The 15305-nt window shown below is 44.0% G+C and overlaps 1 protein-coding gene across 1 annotated transcript in view; it reads left to right on the top strand.

Annotated features, from left to right (window-relative positions):
* Positions 1-15305, top strand: part of HS6ST1 (heparan sulfate 6-O-sulfotransferase 1) — a 186785-nt gene that overhangs the window by 122631 nt on the left and 48849 nt on the right. The gene's annotated exons all lie outside the window — the stretch shown is intronic.

The following is a 15305-nucleotide window of genomic DNA, read 5'->3' as shown; positions in this document are numbered from 1 at the left end:
GATAGTTGCAGGAGCTTGAAGGCAGGTGTGTTTGCATCCCGAGGCAGAAAATAGCTTTCTGAATGCAAGTTTTTGTCATAATATTTGGTTTAAATGTAGCCCCAGGAAACAGTTTCTGAAAAGGTCTTCTCCAAATGTGGCCAGTCTGAGCATGCTTGTCTTCTCTCTTAGGCTGTGTTTTGTACTTAGGTTTCTCCTTTGGGCCAGTCTGAGTTTAGATACTAAAGCACATGGTCAAATGATTCCCAATGTGCAGAGACATTTTTATGCTGCTTGCATACGTTATTTTAATTTTGGTGCAAGTTTTATTTTTAAAAGCTTGGAAAAAAGGTAGCAACAGCTCTCTTGGCCATTTCTCCTAATCTGCAGTTCAGTTTTTTCCATTGGGCATTGTGGGAAAGAGATATGTGTGCCTGACCTTGGATAAGTCCTTCCTACAAAGCTTTCCAGTCAGAAGACTTAATCCTCCTTTTCATGCCTCACCTCTGCACAATCAGGGCCAACCTTTGAGCAGAGCATAATTATGTAGTGTGGCAGGCTGGGCAGATGGCAGGGGAAAATGCGTGTGAGGTATTTTGGTTACTTCTGGGGAGCAACCCCCATCAGTTAAGAGATGATTGGTATAATTTGAGCCGTGCCTTCAGAGCTTTGAAGGGGCAGTAGCTGGGTATGTGTCCATGCCTCAAGGCTTTCCACGGTTTCAGTTGCCTTTTAAAAGGCGCTTTTTGAAAACTCGCTGGCGCCAGAGCTGAGAAATGGCCAGATGGCACTGAAAGGGTCAAGTGAGGGCCTTGCCTGCAACTCCAGGGCATCCTGCTCAGGCTGTGGTTTGTGTTTCTGTTTGAACTGACAGGTTTTTAATCCTGGTCTACTTCTATTTTAATGTCTTATTAAATACTGGAGACGTGTGCAGAATCACCTAAATGAGAAATCCTAGAAATCCATTCCTTAGACGTACCAGGAGCTCTGGGTTTGTGTGTGCCTCATTCCCCATCACCCCTCCACTGCCTCTTCCACTGCCTTGCACACTCCCAGCACAAGGAGAACCTCGAGAATTCCCACACTGCCTGAGGACCGACTCACCCCTGTCACACAGGCTGCAAGCAGATTAGAAAATACACCCTAATAGGGAGTGCTGGGAATGGGGGCTAGCTCACAGACAACTGCCTGGTCAGCTGCATTAACTGTTTCCATGCAGGAAAAGCCAACTACCAGCTGGGGAAGATGATACAGCTCAAGGTGCAAGATTCATGCCTGCTCATGCCCTTGAACAGAATGCACTGCCCTGCTATAAATTTTGATTAAGCCTTCCTGAGGCAAAGAGTTGTTGGAACATATATCAGTGTGCTGTAACCTGACAAACCCCTGAGGGCAACGCGTTGTACCTGAAGCACAGCATGATTAAAATATTAGGCTGACACATATGTAATATCTGAAAAGTTTTCTGCCACAGCCATTAAGCCCCTTAACGTTGTGCTTTGGAATGTGGTCACGAGTCATAAAAATGTCTGAACAGGCAAGAGGGTTGGTAGTGTCATAAATAATAACAGCACAGATCTCCAAACATTCATGAGCACAGAGAGAAAAGGAGAAATAAGGAGCAGAACAGGATGACACAGTGAGATTTATTAACCTTAGCAGATGTAAGATTTAAGACTGGAAATTTCCTGACAGAAAGCAAACAATATACTGTAAGGTCTCCTAAAATAAAAAAAAAGGAAGACTCCTATTAGTGCCTGGTATGTCACTGGCTGATATTTATTTTTAGTTGCAGCTATAATAAAAGATACAAAAAGAATTGAGCTGTGCTAGTTTAGTTTAGTTTACTTTAGTTTGACACACCGTGTTGTCACTCTGCCTAATCAACAGTGCGTGCTAGGCAAAGGAAATTTGGATTCCAGGAGTAGTGACTTCAGTGGAGGTGAATGTTTTCTCCTGTGTGCTGAAGGAGATGCAATGAAACACTGCCATTTTCAGCAGAGGCTGCCAGTGGCAACATTAGAGGATATTGTGTGAGAAAAAAGCCTTGTCCCAGAATATTGCTTTTTGCAGAGAAGCAGAACCCTGGCTTCTTCAAGAGTTGTGCCACGTGGATTGATTTTTTGGTGTGGCAAGATTTGGAAAGCTGTAACTGAAACTGGCATTGATAACAAGCCTCTCTCATGCAGAAGCTTTGGTGTCTGCTGGAAAAATGCCTTTCCCACTGCTGTTGCTATAGTCCTCTCTGGTATCTGCTCCTGTGTGGGGGTGGCAACAGCTCTGCTACCAATGAACAGTAAATGCTCTAAGAGGAGAAGCCGGGAGCTGGTGTTGCTGTGTCTGTTGTTGCTGCCACGTTGCTGTGCACAATCCTGTTTTAAACAAGTTGTTCTTATTAGAGCCCCATATTCTTCCAAATGCTGAACAAGATACTCTAAAGACCCAGCTGGATTGAGTGGTGCTTAGGAGAACCAGCAATGTTGGCACACCTTTCCTTCAGCACCAGTCAAAGCCAGGTTTGGGGAATGTGCTGAAATAGGAACAAACATCCTGCTGTGGAGCTGGAGAGCTGTGAGGATGGCGTGGCTGGCAGTCCCGAGGCACTCCCTGTATGTGCAGGGCCACCTGCCCAATAGCCAAGATGAAATCATCACCTTGCCTCCCTTGGGCACTCTGTGTTGCACTTGGGGCTGTGCCCAACTTCCCAGGTATCAGGTGGTTCTTACATGGCTGCTTCAATTTGCAGGGTTGTAAAGAGCCATCCACAGACAAAGAGAGGTTTGTGGACTTTGTGCTTGTTCTTGTTTATTCAGTGTGACCTCAATCTCTCTGTATCTTCCTGTGCTCTGTTACACATATGCGGGCAGTTTGGAGACCAATATCTCACTGATGGAGTCAGCTTTCAGTAATTTAATCCATTTATATGAAACTATGTGAAAGGATAGTCCATGAAATCCCTCGCTACAATACTGCTATTTTACATACTTGAAAATACTTTCACAGCCTTGGACAAAATGCAAAATAATGTTGACATTTGGCAATAAATTTTATGTTCCCAGCTACAGGCCAGGCCTTCTGCACACAGGGATGAACACAGAGCCATCCTGCAGAGCAAGGAAGGCCAGTACAAAAGGCAGGGGTCTTATAGTAATGCTGGTAGAGGTTGCAGACCTTTTAGTGGGGGTTTGGATGCTCTATATGGACATAAGTTTTATACTTTATAAATTGACGCTTCTAGGAGAAGTAGGTCAGAGGGAGTTGGAAACAGTCACAGGAGAGAAGCTTTCGAAATGTTGAACTCTTCACCTCCAAATAAACTGGTTTAACCACAGGGTACACAGTCAGGCGGGTTAACTTACCCACAGAACCACAACACCAGACTAAACGTAGGGCTGATCATCTGAAGACAAGGTGATAACATTAAGAATGTCCCTTTGTACTTGCAGCACTACTTTAGTCTGTAAGATGGTAAGAGAGGATGTTTCTCTGACACAGAGAAGTGGGTCTCAGCTGCACCTGTAATTAGACCCTTTCTACCTGAGCAACTTATTTTCTTAAACTTAGCTTTGTAACAGGCCAACCAATGGTTAATATTCCTTAAGTCTGGTGTTTCCTTCCTTTCTGCAAAGTTTATGAATACAGTGCTGCATATATTGCTCGATGCAGAATCCCTAATACATTATTCATTATTCGCTTGCTGTATTTTTGCTATGTTTTCTGCAGAGATCATTCTGTCTTTCTTTGAAGTACTTGTTTTCACTGTGCCTGGCACCTTGCACTCTCCTGGTCTTGGCTCAGGTCATGGTGCAGCTCAGGAGGTTAAATAACGGGACTCTTTGCTAGTGCAGCGTGTCAGATCCCAGTAGGTCCTGGGGGTGCATTGCAGCACCCATTAACATGTACATTGAAAATCATTTTGGAATTTGTAGGTTTGATATACCAGCAGACAAGGAAAAGTAACACTGGACTTTAGGAAAGTTATGGACTTTTTTCCACGGCAGCGCTGCTAAAAGCTGCCTCCCCACATCCCTGTTTCTGAGCTGGAGAAAACAAAGCCGAGCTTTTTAGCTCTGTCTCTGGAATAGAAATGGACATCAGAAGCCGCCTGTATAATAACCCAACCAATATACAATTGCAAACTCAGATAATCTCTTTAGCCTGGTTTCCTCCAGTAAGCGTCAGCTCTCTGAATCACCATTGAGAGCCTCAGAAAGCACCCCCGGAGCTGGGCTGCGGGAAACTCGCCTCTCCTGACTTCCAGGCTGCCTTTCTTTTTTGTTGTTGTTTTTATTCATATTCTTTTCTCCCCATGCCTCCTGTCTTTGCCTCTTTCTCTATTTTTGTCCGTGCAAACATTATAAAAGGCCTAAAAGTGGATAAGTGTCTGCTTCTAGTGTATGTAAAAGGGAGTGCCATGCAGAGAATCCCCCAAGACAGCTGCTTTGGTTCCAGGCCAAGCCAGCATTAGTGCTAGAGGGATTTAATTATCATATATTAATATATAAACATAGAATATAGGATGCTTTTATCTCCTGAAATGGACTTGTTCTTTAACTTTGTTTATAATTATTATTCTTTACATTTGTATACTTTCACCTGAGGATCTCAATATACTTTGTCTGCCTTTAGGTGTGTGCAAGATGCTGCGTGAGGACAGGGACCTTTAGAAAGCCTCTGCTGTATTTGAATACCTTGGGAAGGCAGGGTTGATGTGTGCACACAGGGCACAGCTGTGAACTTGGGACACAGTTCTGGGGTACTGAATTACACCTCTGCATGAGAGCAGCAGGGAAAGCTCTGGTGGGATGCAAAAGCAGCATCTTTTAATTTCAGAATGCAAGATAGAAGAGTTACTAAGCTGTTATTGGAGAAACAGTTTATGGGATGTCCTTGTTCTTAATTGCAGATTTCCTTTTGGTTTTACTACATTATCTGGATGTTTTCCTAGCATGCATTCAGAGACTTCCTGTCTCTCTCAGTTCTCTCCTTTTTGTTACCTTATTATGAAAATTGATTTCATAATGCAGCAAATAGACACTAAGTATGTTTAGTGAATGTGAGTCACAGGGACAGTTTTTAGTCCTGGAACAAACTACTAGTGATGGGCCAGTTCTCTGAACTGCAAGTAACTATAAGAATCCCAGTTTTCCTGGTTTTCTATTGAGAATTTCCTGAACTTTATTCCATACAACTGCCAGAGTGTACAGACCTCACTCAGCCCAAGGGTGTATTAAAGGCCCATGAATCTCACAGATGTTCACAGATGGCAAGTGCTCTGCCTTCACCTACCCTGTGGCAACACATGGCTCATTCCCTGGGCTGTCAGCAGCCTTTCCAAAGTGCTGCCCTAAAGCTGTGAGGGGGAAGAAGGGGAAGGCTCCCTCGAGCGCTCCCTCCTTGCTTATTTACTATTTCTTTGCTGCACCATTTCCACATTCTCTCACAGATCCATCAGTAAGGATGTTTATGAAAAAATGAGTTTCATAATCACAGGGTCAAAGACAAAATAACTTCTTCAGGCAACTTCTTCAGGAAGAGGTGGGCTGCTCCCCCTCCTGTAGGGAAGCCACCTCCCTCTTCTTCTGGGAAAGAGAAGCAAATTTTTAGCAGCCAGATTTCACCAGGTTCAGTGAGTTCACCAATGTCTGGCTACAGCAGCAGCCAAAAAGGAATGCAAACTCCTTCATCTCCTCGCTTCTTCCCGGCTCTGGCCCTAGTCAGGATTGCAAGCCTGGCAGCAGGTCGGTCTGTTCAGGGCAGGAGCAGTGTGTCCTGGCTGCTGCCCTGCTGTACTACAAGGATGGGGAGCAGGGGGAGCCAGGGACCACCCAGGCCAGCCTTGGTCAGTTTATAAAGGAATATTCTCATCTGCAGTCACTGAGACTACCTTTGTGGCAAAGTTTTGGATGAGTTTGCGGTGGTGTGTGAACTGGTTGGGAACACATCCTGAGATGTTTGGTCACTAAGGAAGATCCATTGCAGTGCTCTTTCATGGGAAAGAAGCACATTCAAACCCTGCCCCTGCCCCATCCCACCACCCTTCACTGCCTGGGGTGCACGTTCGGAACCTCTGAGCTGAAATGGTGACTAATGACAGGCTGTCAGAGGGGCAGGCGTGGTGCTTGTCTGGCTACCACTCCCCACACCATGCCTGGCTGTGTGATTGGCATCTCAGGGAGTGGGTTTGCCTCACTGACTTGGAAGAAAAGGTGGAGGTGCAAATTGCACCCTGACTTGACGTGGTTTTCGTAAAAGCTGGATGTGCTGATGTGGCTCAAGGAGGCATCAGATGGGTGCCAGAGGAGGGCTGAAGGAGAGGCCAAGACCTGTCCCAAAATGGTGAGGGGACAGCAGTGTGGCTCCTGCTGGCAGCAGCATGTGGTTCAGGTGGCTCAGCTCCTCATCAGACCATGTTCACAGGGTCCATGCTGCCATCCAGTGCTGCTGGGGAAAAATGTAGTTAATCCTGAGATCCGTGGACAGAAGTTGTGTCCCCGAGTCATTACTGAGGCAGTGATAGCACTGCTGGGGACTGAGTGCTGTTGTATTCATACCTGTGGGTCTGTGAACATTCAGTACTCAGCTCAGGTGCCTTCAGGCCATTTAGGATTTCTCTGGGCTTTCAGCAATAGCTGACACTTCTCAAAGTTCCTAACGTGTCAAAAGTGTGTTTGCAGTAAGCCATGCTTATATCTGAGCAAGGCTGACCTTTTTGAAGGTTATGGTGTTTGTGAAATCCAGCTTCAGTGTAAGGGAAATTCTGTCTCCTGAATGCTGTATTTTTTATAGTATTAGGAAAACAAAAAGCAAAGTAGTTGAGAATTCCGCCCCATGTGTTTCCCAGCTCCCACTAACTGTGTGAGGAAAACAGTTGTCCACACAGTATCTTCTAGGGGGTCATGGTTGCAAATGGATGGCATTATTATGGGAGTCTTTTCATTAAAAGCCAAAAGGAGGGGATCTCTCTCCATCACCACCCCAAAGCCCTGCTTCCCCTACAGAAAGAAAACCCAAGACCCCAGGCAAGTCAATTAAGCATTGTAGGGACCTGTCAGACAGATAAGAAAGGGGCTCTTTGGCCACAGTGAGGCCAAAAGAGGGGAATGAATCCCAGAAAGTCTCTTGAGCAGATAATAAATAGCCTTTATCTGGGAGGTGTGTCTGTGTGTGTTTTTTGAGGAGATGCGATGTCAACCTCCCAGACTCGCCTTCTTTGTTGGGCGGACATTCACTTTAATTAAAAGCCTCCAAGAGAATGTTAATTGGCTTGGTTTGGGGGGGAATCATTACTTCATCCTCTCTCTCCATCCAAGCCCATGCACACACACATGCAGGAATACACATGCTTTCCTTTGCAGCAGGGAGCAGCAGCAGCAGCTGGTTCCTGGCGGGCTCTCCCTTTCCCCATGTGCCTGTTTGCATGGCACTGTTTGGCAAAGGAACAATGAATATCTGTGGGGCTTTGTTTCCTTCTTATGGAGGAGAAGCGAGGGGAAGATCTGCCAGCTCCTTCTAAGGGTTCTGCTCCGGGCAGACCCCGTGGCCCCACCTGAGAGCCCCACAGAGGCAGAGCTCTGCAGGCAGGGCAGCAGCTCCCCCAGGACAGGGCATTATGTGGAGTGGAGCCGCTTGGCTAATGAGCATCCTCTGCCTTTGTTCCTTTGAGCATTGTTTTCCAATAGCTTTTTTTTTTTTGAGTTAGATCATTTTGTCCCACATTTCAGTGGGAAGCATCAAGTGAACTCGCAGAGGCATGTCAGGGTTCTCTATTCCATAAAACTTTTGCTTAGTTTTCATCCTTTTTTTTTCAGCTTTTCCAAGATGAGTAAAAGCAACCTTACCCAGCTTATATGCTGGATCTGTACATTATTACAGCATAGACTAACCTCTCCTCATCCTTTGATTTTTCTTTCCTGTTGTCACTCAGAACAGTGAGGGCAGTTTCTCAGGAGTACCCTTTGGAAACACCAGTGATTGGTTGTCTTGCTGTTGTAAATCATGGTTCCAAAGTCCTATACTTTTTTCTTTCCAAGTTGTGAGCTGGTTAGATACCAGTCATCCTTGTGACTATGGCTTTTCCTAAAGCTGTGTAGCTTCAAAATACTGTGATTATTTTTTTCCTCTGTGTCTCAAACATTATCTGTTTTGACAGTTTGTAGAAACAAATTCCAAAATTCAGATAATAGCTGAAATGAAAAAACCCCAGTGCCTCCCAACCTCACTGTTGTCTTCTTCTGATGAAAGCTCTGTTTTTCTTCCCTTGCTATAAGTGTAAAGCAGAGGAGTTGAAGTGCACAGCAAACTCCTACCTTGAACTACTGCTGTTAATGATTTTAATATTATTAGCACACTGAGGAAGGCAGAGTTTGGGGAAGGACATTTAAGCAATAGTAAAAATAGTTTCTGCCAGGGCCAGGATCTAGATGAGAGGCACAGGGGGAAACTCAAAAGCCCTCCCTGCTGGCTGCCAGCTGTTACTAACAGCACTGAAACCAAAAAGGTAAGAAAAAATGCAAAGCCAAATTTGAAAGGAAATGTCTGACGTCCTACTCTGGAGCTCCATAGGAGGTAGAGGTTCCAGCACCTTCAGTATAGTGAAAACTTCCAAACAGGCACACACACAGGGGCTGTACATGTATGTATATGAACATAAGGTCTAAGAACATACAGTTTGTAAATCATAGCTGAATTTTATCTAGCGTTTTCCAAAATGTCCTTGGGTTTGAAGGTGCTTAAGCACAGTGATGTATATTCATACTAATTCACTCATAATTGGCACTAATGTACAACTTCACATCATCAGAACAACAGCACAGCATCAAACTTCAGGCTTTTTATATTGTTAACAGAGAGAGAGGCTTCTGTTTGATGAGCTTTGTGTCACCTTCCAGGGGAGTCTTTCTCTCCTTTGACTGGCTGGGAAGGCTGTACTCCCAGCACAGGCAATTAGAATAAATATCAAAATTTGGATGCTGTGCATGCAGCAGAACAGGAGTACCTGTGTTCCAAGGGCTAAGGTCTCTGCAAAGCTGAGGAGAAAAATGAAGCCTGTTCATTTCCCCAGAATTATATTTAAAAGGAGTGAAAACATGCCAGGCTCTTGGGGGAGGTAAGGGGAGGTAACACAGCTGCCCTGTCTTGCGTTCTGGAATGTCTTTTAAAAGTGACCTTTTCAAAGGATGTTCTTGTGCTTGAGGCTTGTACCCATTTTTGCTCCTAGGTATTCAAGCATGAGTGTGATTCCGCTTGATAATTGAAAGAGTAGAGCTATTGAATTCCTAACAAGGACATCCCTTCTGAAAAATGCTTGTTAACTGTTGGAATTTTAAACTAAATATTAGAGGTTTTAAGGAACCTAAATTGAAAGGTCTTCTCTGTTACGCAGCTCTCATTCTCTTGATTCTCATGCTGTTGTAATTTTTGGCGTGACCTTTCAGAGTAAGCAAGACATAAATCTGTATTATACATGCAAAGCAGGGGAAAAACTTAGCAAACCCACAAAATCTCGAACCCCCCATCATTTAAGCTTTGTTTATTCATCCTATGAAGTACAAGCCCCACGTGGTTTCCTTGGAACTTCTCAAGGTAGGACGGAGGACACTCTTGTAATTCATGCAAGATTCCCTCATGCTGCTGACTGATCATACAAGAAGTGCATGGGTGACAAGACTGAAAGTCTCTAGAAGAGCTGCAGATTTGAGCCTTCAATAGTGCAACACGCAGCACAGATCTGGTCCCCAGCTGATTGATGCTGTCTTGCTGCCAAATCTCCTCTTCACGGGCCACGTTTTATCCCATCCCTTATTTTAGTTGTAGTTTAGTCGCTATTAGCACCTGATATAAACGATAAAACAAGGAGGTAGTGTCAGCATACAGTTAATTTTTGCAAAACACTGGAATTAAGCAGCCACATGGCTATGGCTAACATTACTGTTGACAAATACCTTTTGTCTCACCCAGGTTTTTAGCCAGTTCTCCTTTAGTGCCTGTGTGAGCTACAACAAGCAGTGCAGTGATAATGCATCAGAGATAGTTGAGTGAAATCCAGAGGAGGCAACACCTAAAAACGCCGTGTAACCTGTTTGCGGAAGAATTTTAAAATTTGTGGTGGCTTTCACTCTGATCTGGACATTCAAAACAGATTCTTTTACAAAATTTGGACAAAATAAAAGGAATCCTTTAAGTGAGCATAACAATAATTTAAACCATTTTTCAGGCTGGCAAACAGATTAAGGGAAAGGAAAAACTATGTAAGAAACTAGACTTGGGCCCACTTTTCTGGAATAAGCAGTAACCCCCTGTCTCACACAGTCCCATATGTGCTGAAGTCAAACAGGCAGCTCAAACTAAGTTTTTGTGAGATCAGGCACTTTGAGTTCAGGTTATTTCTCAAGTTCCATTTGTCAGTATTCTAGTGCAGAAGCAGCACTGAAGGCAAGTTAAAGGATCTTTTTAAATTATTAGATATAGGAGGTCTGCACAAATGTAATTTTGAAAACTAATTACCTGAAAACCACAAAGTATTGCTTTGTCTACTCTGGGTATGTCTTTGTGTTGTAAAACTGTCTTAGAGATTTCAGGTTTTCTTCTTTTTTTGGTCAACATGAGCATTTATTTCCAGAAACCTCACAAATCACATCACTTCAGTTGTTCAACAACAAGGGTCTGCTGATGCACAGCTAATGGAGTGCATTAGGTTGCTAATCTCTTGCCCAATAAAACCTGAGATTAAGTCCTAGCTTGTAAGTCAAGTTGGCTGGAATGTTTGTAGTTCTTTCCTAGAAGCATCCCAAAACACTGCTGGGTTTGGGACAGGCAACATCATCCAAACAAGGGATGTCTGGGGTAAGAAGAGCAGGAAAGAGTTGCTGATTGCTTTGGAGCTGCACTGACAGATGCTGCGTGAGGGAGGTTTGCAGGCAGCCAGGAGAGCTGTCCTGCTCCTGGACTGAAGTCAGCCCACTGACATCATTAAAACGAAGAAGGGAGGCAGCTTAGTGGCCTAGAATAGCTGATTTGCTGTTACAGTGGAGTGGTTGGGTGTTCATGTGGCAGGACAAAACACAGCAGTCTGTAAAATGACTCTTTCAGCCTATGGGATGTGTCAGTGTGAGGAGGGAGGAACACTTGCAGAGTGCAGGCGAGTTGCCTGGAAGCTTTCTTATGGAGAGTGGGAATGTCCAGGAACTGAGCTGGGAGATAGGCAATTTGTCATCTATTTATGCTTTTAAAAGTATATTTTTGTAAAATACGGGAGTTAACAGAAGATGATCCTAATGACTTCAGTCTGCCATTTTCTCCCTCTCTTCCTTTTAGGAGAGCCCATCAAACACCAATAATTCTAATCTTTTACAAGTACCTAATGGCTTCCTGCCAAGAAAGGTTTTAAGAAATAAATAGGAGCTCTTAATGCAGTGAATTTCAGTTTTGCCTAATCTGTGCAAATTGATGAATTAAATCCCTTTGCATCTCAAACCCACTTTGGTGATTTGCATGGTGATTATTTCAGTTTTCATAAATTTTCCCCAGTCATTTCCTGTCATTTCTCGAGAACAGACATCTAATCTCTGCAGAAATGGGCCTGTGAAATCGTTACGTGGTGTTTAAAACTTGTCTATATGCATTTAGCTGTTGCACAGCCATAGATAATGTATGGAGATACAGGCAGGACACCAGAAAGCTCAGCTGGCCCCGATGAATGGGCCTGCAAGGTCTGTGTGTGTGTCCTCTGCAGGGAGCAGAGGCAGATTTAGAGCTGCAATGAACGTGATTCAACAAGCAGTCATTAGGTTTGGCTGCCCTGCATTTGTACAGACCGAAGGGGAGGCTGGTTGTTATGTATGAATCCTGTATTTTGTACCTGTAAAATGTATTTTAGCAACCTGCATTTTCTATGTAAGATGCACGACCGTATATTATATGGTATTGTATTATCTGTAAGACCATGCTGCTGGCATGAAGCACAGTGAAGCAGCAGCTGAACAGGTGAGCCAAGAAAGATTCTTCTGTGTTGTGTTCCTGTTCCTTGGAGTGCTTTTAAGTGAAGTTTAAATGCCTGCTTTGCTGAGGCATTAGTTGAAAAGCACCCACTAAAATACAGGTTTTCTGCCTTCAAACAGAAGTTTTGTTATGTAAGTCTGTCCTTCTCATACAGCCTGTCTCAGTATAGCACGAGCTGGAGAATATTCCTTAATCTTAGAGCTTGTGTTGTGCTCAGTTTGGCACATATTGGCACAAAAGGGAGATATTCCTAATACATCTGATGTTTTGGAATACAATGCTTACAGCACACTGTGACAGCAGATTATTTGTTCTGGCCTCAGGAGTTATAGTCGATCACTTGTATTGTCAGCAAAGTTTGACTAGTCTAAGATGGAGACTTGCTTCTGCAAAAATAGCTGTCAGAAGCACCAGCTATGGAATTATTTTTATGGTATCCTTAACCTTAATGCTTTTCTTTTCCACTTGCTTTCTCATGTACTGTTTTCATGCTCATCTGGAATGACTGTTGTTTATAGAAGCAGTATATGTGTGTTTTGTGGATAAATGATTATAGATACAAATATAGCTATAGATATACATCATGTATGTATTTCTGTCTGTTAGTATACGCACTTTACATATTTATATGAATTAGGAAATGCTTTAATCCCAGTTTTATGGCAAGTAGAGCATTCCGAGAAGCTAATGGTAGTTGCAAGGATGAATGAAAACTCAGTGTCAGAGACAGGATTGGAATCAGACTTCCACGCTCTCTGCTTTCATCAGAATTCCAGGAGATCAGCCTAGAAAGGAGAGGAGTTCATCTACAGGCAGGGTCTATTCAAAATAAACTGCTCCTCACAGGTCTTTAGCTAACTTCTTAAAACCTCTGACACTGGAGGTTCCCAAAGTCCCGCCAGTGGTCACTTCGCCTGTGCAGAGCAAGGCAACACCCAGTGAGAGGACAGTCTGTTGTGGACAAACATCCAGCTAGCAGCCCAAGTGGGAGCGTGGGTTGGGTGGATGGCTGGCTTTGGTGTGCATCCCTGGAGCCTTAATAGACTCTTCCTGTGTTGAGGTGCACTGTGATACTCTGTGTTGTGGTATTTCTGAGTCTTCTCGTCCTAACAGTCTCTTGGGTATTCGTTTAAGAATTCGGAGGCTGCTTTTTTAATCTGGAAAAGGAAATGTAATAGTACAGCAGGTTGAGAGTGGGATTTGCTGGAAATTCTGCCCATGTTTAGGGGAAGTACAGCTGAACTGCAAGGAGGAGAGAGACAGTTCCTCTGACAGGGAATATCCGAAAACATTGTGAAAAAGCAGAGGCTGGAGATTCTGTGATGTTTCTGGAGTTATCTTCTTTTGGTTAGTAAGTTGGAGCTACATAAGATGTTTTTTATGTATATATGTGTATAATTCCCTTTCTGGTCCCTTATTGGGGCAGGAGCCTGACTAACCCTATTCCATGGCACTGCACACCCCAGGAGTGCAGTAGAGGCAGTTTAACTCTGTCAGCTCCCAACTCTCCAGTTATGCAGGCTGGGATATTTCACTAACTCATTCTTTCCTTAATATATAAAATGAGGGAAAAAATAGTGCGATTCCACGAGGTTGGAGGATGTGAGGATCAAATTAGGGCATGGTTTGAAAATCTGATTATTGGTGGCTTCGCTGGCTAACAGGTCCTTTACTACCCTCCTTTCTCCCTGTCTCCCACAGCTGCTGGCTCCAGGGTTGTGTACTGAACCGGATCAGGAGAGCAGTCAGGGCTCCCTTCTTTGTTGGGTTATTTTTAACTTGGCTCAGTTGCTTGATGGAGCCCAGCATTCAGCTCCATGAAGCAGTTGTTCTGACACTGCTGGAGTGAGTGCTTTGGGGGTGGAAAAGAGCCGTGCAGGGCAAGGAGGGGTGGCGGGAGCTACTTCAGTTGACCTTGCTGCCAGAAGAAATGTAGATCATTCCTGCACCTGAATGCAGCGCAGCCGAGAAGCGCTGCCCGGAAAACGCCGGTGCACGGGCTCCCTCTTCACATTTAGACTCATTACAGAGAGAAGAAGAATAGTTTTCCCTGCAGTCCACAAGCAGAGCGTTTCCTCTTTGGCACGAAGAAATCCTTTTAAGAACATCAGCTGAGCTATTACAGTGATGAGAATGCATGTAGGTCAAAATGGTCATTAGTTTGTATGTCCTCATTCCTCTGTGTCTCTCCTGCCTTTGCCAGTTACTGTCCACCAAATTGTGTCAGGGTTTGTTTTTTAATATAGGTATTTGTTGCCTAGGGACTGGATTAGGAGTGCCCCAGTTTGTGTCGTGTTCTGATCAGTCTCTAGGTAGAAACATCTATCAAGGCTGGACATGAGACTGTGACCTTGGAAGGAGAGCGTGGCTGTTCATTATCTTTCCCCTGAGCTGAGTCTCCCTCCCCACGTGTCTAATCCTAGAGTCTGCGTATCTTCCATAGAAGAGATTCCATTTGGCCTTTGAAGTCACCTCAAAAATATTTATAGAGGACAAGTCAACTCTTTCATAGAGTGGGTGTTGCATGTGCTCAGAATCGAAGTGTAAATTACATCTTTCTAAATGCGTGCACCTACTCTTGAGTGTCAGAGCTGCTCTAGAAATACATACCGGTCGTGAAGCTTTCTATTACCATTAGGAAGGAGCTAAATGTCAATTTAGAGTAAGATCTTTGTAAACCTTATATATGAGGAGGCTTTTTCCACCTGTGATGTCCTTGCCAATGTTTATAATACAACAGTATTCAGCAATTATACTGAAAGATTGGAGTCTACCCGTAAGTAATTTGCAGCACTGAGTGCTGTAGAGGTATCCTGAATATTCCTAAGGAGGAGAATGTTGTGTACAGGGGCATTTTTAACTGGACTTCTCAATTTGTAAGAAAGAAATGCAAGTTAATGATACATTCCCACTGCAAATCTTTGCAGTATTTTAAAGCTCACCCTTCCCTATGGTTGCTACCCACCAGTCCAAGACAAAGAGGAAAGAGGTTACAAAAATGTGACTTTGGCAACTTTGGAAAAGGATATTGTCTGTGTATATGAGATCCACCAGAGTGTTAGCAGTCTATTCCCAGCAAAGCATGAAACTTGCAGTATGAATGTGAAGAGTATTTTATCTTTCATAGGCAATTATATAAAAGTGGCTCTTCAGCTGGGACTTTTATTGGGACAGCCTGAATTTCCACTCTCATCGTGGTTTTGGTGATGAAAGTACCCCTGAAGAGTGATTTGAGAGAGAACAAGTTAGGGATGAGCGAGACCCCAGAAAAGCACTCTGCACTGAGCTGGGAGTCGGGCTGTTGGGATGCAGGCCCGTGTTCCTAC

The sequence above is a fragment of the Chiroxiphia lanceolata genome, chromosome 10, assembly GCF_009829145.1.
Source record: "Chiroxiphia lanceolata isolate bChiLan1 chromosome 10, bChiLan1.pri, whole genome shotgun sequence".
NCBI classification, from domain to species: Eukaryota; Metazoa; Chordata; class Aves; order Passeriformes; family Pipridae; genus Chiroxiphia; species Chiroxiphia lanceolata.
The sequence above is the reverse complement of the archived record's forward strand: the minus strand, read 5'-3'. Positions and strand labels throughout refer to the sequence as shown.